Source organism: Acinonyx jubatus, chromosome E1 (assembly GCF_027475565.1).
Source record: "Acinonyx jubatus isolate Ajub_Pintada_27869175 chromosome E1, VMU_Ajub_asm_v1.0, whole genome shotgun sequence".
Taxonomy (NCBI): Eukaryota; Metazoa; Chordata; class Mammalia; order Carnivora; family Felidae; genus Acinonyx; species Acinonyx jubatus.
This window is the reverse complement of record NC_069397.1, coordinates 30,979,836-30,985,090: the sequence shown is the minus strand read 5'-3', so window position 1 is coordinate 30,985,090 and position 5,255 is coordinate 30,979,836. Positions and strand designations below refer to the sequence as shown.

Sequence of the window (5,255 nt, the reverse complement as noted above, 5' to 3'; positions counted from 1 at the left end):
GTGGCAGGGGAACTTAGGTTATTATAATAACCCAAGTGAGCAAAAATATCATTTTAGGTAAAATAGGTAGCACTGGAAAAGTGACTAGATTCAAGATATATTTTAAAGGTACCACTGAAAGAATTTTCTAGTACAGTGATGTAGAAAATGAGAGGGAACTCAAGATGATTCCAAGATTCTTGGCCCAAGCAACTGGTGGGATGGAGTTGCCAATTATCAAGATAACCCTGTGGGAGGAGCAGATTGGGAGCTTCGAAACCTAGAGTTATGTTTTAGCCATATTAAGTCTGAGATAGCAACTTTATATGAAGGGGATGTGTTGAGTAGGCAGATGGATATATGAGAATACTTTCAGGAGACTGGTGTGGGTTGTAGATATAAATTTAGGCACTGTCAGAGTTCAGATGGCTTTTAAACCCCTGAAACCAGGAGAGCAGATAACCTAGGAAGTGAGTATAGAACCAGAGGAGAGCAGGTCTGAAGACTGGGCTTCAGGAAGATGAGAAAGAATGAACAGAGGAGACTCAGAAAGAGTGACAAGTAAAGTAGAAGGCAAATAGAGGATAGTTCCTGGAAGCAAAGTGAAAGGTGTTTTAAGAAGAGAATCATCAACTCTTCCTAATGTTGCTAGACCTAACTGGATGAGGAATAATTACCACCTTTGGATTTGATATTATGGCAATCATCCAGGACTATGGAAACACTCTTTCAATGGAGGTAGGAACAAAACACCAATTAATGTGGGTTCAAAAGAGAATGAGAATAAAAGAAATGGAAACAGCAAATATAGACATCTCTTTCTAAGAAATTTTCCTATAAGAAGGAGGGAAAGAAAGGTGGGGAGGATTAAACCACTGGCTAGTTTCCCTACAAAGTACAAATGATTCAGGATCCCATTAGGTTCCAGAGAAAAATCCAAGTTGACAACACTTTAAAGATATGTTCAACTCCACCAGGATGGTGGAACAGGGAAGAAATAAGTAAGTACCCGTCCTTAGAAAGATTTTAGTCAAGCAAGGGAAATATTCATGATTTCAGGGTCAGGTAAAAAAAAAAAAATGTAACTGCATTTAATTCTTGAAATAATCCTATTACCTCCATCTAGCAGATCCTAGGCATGTGCATATTTAACACTGGGGGATTTTTGAATATTCATAAAAGTCACTTTGAAGGTTCCAGATGTGTGGCCATCTGAGTTTTGTAGAGAAGACTGGAATGTGTGTACTGCCTGCTGTGGTAAAAGGAGCTCTTACCTCTGCCACCCAGCATCTGCATCTTGCTCCGGTTTGTGGTTACCGACTGTCATGTGAATGAACATGTATGTCAGGAGTCTCAGGTAGGTCCCTTAAGATTCTCTTTCATACTTCATGGTAAAGAAAATAATAGAGTATTTTTTATTATTTCCTGGTAGAGTAAAACAGTATGTTGAATGGAACACTTGCTATTATCTCAGGATTTGGGCTAAAGCCCTAATGTCGAAAACAATAAAATATACCCCTAGATTCTTTTTTCTCTCTGCCCAGATAACTATCCAAGCATCATCATGAATGACACAGTAATTATCTGGGCTAAGAAATTAATGATGAACTAAATTCTCCCGAATTAGGAGAAACCAGTGGTGACAGATACTATTCAACCTCAGAAGGCAACATACCTAGCCTATAAATACAGAAAAATATAGCCAAAATACATATAACCATACAAGTTACTATATTTTCTTTTTCAGAATTAGAACCACTTTGTTGATAGCAAAATAACAGATCTTCATGATATATATCTCTTGGGTTATGCAAAAGAAAATTAAATCCAAACACAGACGTATAAGACATGGTTTGTAAGAAAAGTGAAAGGGTCCAAGCACATAGCAAAACAAAAAAACACTCAAGAATATGAATATAATGAAGAAAGGGGAACTGCAAAGATGAATTTTGTATGGGATTTTAAAATTTAAAATAAGTCTCTGAAATGTCTTGACCTATGGCAACTGTACAAAATTCTCATCAGAGAATTATTGTATATAAAATGAATCCATGCTGCACTAAAAGATAAAAGAGCCAAAGCAGTAACAATAAAATATCCCATTGCTTTCTACTTCTGGTCTACATACAGCTAGGAATGCAAATGGTTATTGACTAGGACTGTTAAGAGAATTTTCATACAAGTGAAGAATTCTTTTTTTTCCTCCTCCAACCACCTTTGGAAGAGATTTGTAAGGGTGGTGCCTTCAATCTATCATATCAAGAGAATGAGAGTTCAAAGATTGTGTTAATCTTTAATTTAAAGCTCACAGAGCAAGAAAAATTCACAGGCCTGCCCTGTGCTACGGAGATAGATATTTGAGGTGTCCATGTATCTCCAGGAGGTTGAAGATACAACCTATTAGTTACTGAAGAAGTCTGAAGGTGGTAGGCTGGCTGGGTCAGCCCTTGCCTACACATTTAACAGACAGCTATTAGAATCTGGGCAAACTGCTCTTCCATGATTTGGGTAAGGATATGTAAGTGTCTTAAGGACCAAGAAACCGTATTTGAGCTGTCTTGATTAGCTTCTGCCAAAAAGGATGCCCTGCTGGGATAGGACAATCAATCAGTAAAAAGCTGCAGGGGTTCTGCTATAGGCAAAAGCTGACTGGGGTGTTAGGAGGTTAGCCATAGACTGCATCCATACCAGGGACCTATGCATAAGAGATGTCCCTACATCATCAGAAAACTCACTGGAACATGCATAAAAGAGTCAGTATTTGGATGCCTGCCATGATACAGTGCATGTATAACCACAGAAGAAAACACAAGGAATTAAAAAGATTTTTTTTCCTGCCATCCAGAACCCTCCTTTTCTCCAGACCTCAGAGGAACCAGAAGGAGGTGATGTGAAAGTTCCAGAGGAAAAGTGACAGAAATACTTCATGCTGTTTTTTTCCCTGTACAGCTCTGGCTTTCTAGGATACTGCCTCCTTATTATAGGAGAACAAGAATTGCATGTCATGAGAGATGCTAAAACAAGACTCCAAGAATACAGAGGATAGATGCCAAGTTAGTTGCCTTTTACGAGTCCCCTTTGTGATTTTAATACAAGTACTGAGGAACAAATGCTGAAGCAACAGGACACTGTGTTCAACATCCCATGAGATTACATGGAATCTAATTGGAAGAGCAGGGTCTAACACACTGGAGCAGTGGAGGAAAGCTTAGTCAACCTAAGCAAATTCTCCTAAATCTGGATATTGATTTTGAATTATGAAATCATTGATAAATCGCATCACACAGCCAGCTTTAGTGTTTCCAAAAGAGTCTGAAGAAATGGGAAATCAGTGACAACAATCACAGTATTCCAAAGAGGCCAACCACACTGTTATTAACTGCTATGGCAGCATCTATTATTTTACAAACCCATCTATGCCCAGATTATTGATATTCAGTGAGGTGACATTTAGCAAGGGACCAGTTCACTTTTTTAGAACTTTAAATTTATAAGAAGACCTATTTGTAATTCCCAGTTAATACTAATGGTAATTATATCCAACACCAAATCAGATATTCATCTATTTTTTAAATGCATGCCATCCACAGATATCCAGTCACCACACATTTGTCAAGAGCTCACACTGTTTCTGCCAGTGATCAGGGACTATGGGCAGGATGTAATCCCTGTGTGACTTGGAAGGATTCCCAGCCTAATTAAAGAATCTAACAAGTAAATTATAAGTATGATACATTGTGTTAAATGATATATAAAGATATACAAATGGTACCCAATGTTTTTAATTACTTCCCATGTACCTGTGTGGAAGTGACATGTTTTCTATCAAAGATTCATGATCCTTTTCTGTAGGAAAAAGTCATTGCTGGAAAGAAGCTGTCCATGCAGGTACTCCATTTCTCACCCATAATCACTTAAGTAGGACCAAGTGATCTGGCCAAAGGAATTTGGGCAGAGTGAAGTACACCATGTCCAGGTCTGGACTGTAAAAATATTTCTAATATTCTCCACTAACCCTTCCCCAACTCCCCCATGCATATATCCCACCACTACCACCTGAGATGGATGGATGGATGGATGGATGGATGGATGGATGGATGGATAACAGATCAATCAAGTTACATGTTGATGATGATGGCAGAGCTTCCATCAGCCTGGGCCCCTGAATTACTGTGGGAAACAGAGCCCACCCACTCTCAATTATGGAGTGAAAAATAAACTTCTAGATTGTTAAAACAACTGAGATTTGGGGATTTATCAGTTAAAGCAGCTACTATTGCCATTACTAACATACTCAGAGCACTAGTTCTAAATTAATCTTTAGAAAAAAAGAATTTTTTAATGTTTATTTATTTTTAAGAGAGAGAGAGAGAGAGAGAGAGTCAGTGAGTGCCGGTGAAGGGCAGAGAGAGAGGGAGACACAGAATCCAAAGCAGGCTCCAGGCTCTGAGCTGTCAGCACAGAGCCTGATGCAGGGCTCAAACCCACGAACCATGAAATCATGACCTGAGCTAAACTCTGATGCTTAACTGACTGAGCCATCCAGGTGCCTCTGTAATTAATCTTTTAAATCAATAACAACTTTATGAAATGGATATAGTAATTATCCACGTTTTACAGGGGAGGAAGCTGAAGCTCAGAGAGAAGATGTCATTTGCTCAAGGTCACAGAGGTAATAAGTTATGAAGATACTTTATTAGTGAGTAATAATAAAGAATAAAGTCAGTATGGGCCCTGACCTTGAAGAGGTTTCATTCTCAAGGTACAGATGATATAGATGTACAAATTCCTAAATATAAAAGATAAAATCTCATCTGCATATTTCCAGAATGAACCTCCCCCAAGTAATTCGAAAATGCAATGATAATACAACAATAAAAAGTTAAAACGATTTAAAAAAAATTTTATGTTGTATTTTATATTTGAGAAAGAAACAGAGAGAGTGCAGGCAGGGGAGGGGCACAGAGACGGACACAGATTCTGAAGCAGGCTCCAGGTTCCAAGCTGTCAGCACAGAGCCCAACGCAGGACTTGAACTCACCAGGAGTGAGATCATGACCTGAGCCAAAGTTGGACATTTAAGTGACTGAGCCACCCAGGCATCCCTGAAACAATTTGAAAATACCATGGATTGGAAAAAATTCAGAAGCATTTAAATAGTAGAAAAATATGTAAGTTTAAATTAACAGAACATACATTTTAAAAATAATTTTAATGCTGAGAGTTTAACAAAGCTTTATAATCTATTAATTTCAATGTTAGTCCAATAAAAGTAT

General features: G+C 38.1%; 1 long non-coding RNA gene across 2 annotated transcripts; it reads left to right on the top strand.

Moving 5' to 3' along the window:
• The first annotated feature begins 219 nt into the window (after positions 1–219).
• Positions 220–4,752, top strand: LOC128313404 (uncharacterized). Of its 2 annotated transcripts, none has more exons than XR_008294062.1 (3): positions 220–717; positions 1,173–1,336; positions 3,618–4,752. It is a non-coding gene; the product is annotated as an uncharacterized LOC128313404 (long non-coding RNA). The 2 variants fall into 2 exon arrangements; XR_008294061.1 differs by having other exon boundaries at positions 3,570–4,752.
• The last annotated feature ends 503 nt before the right edge of the window (positions 4,753–5,255 follow it).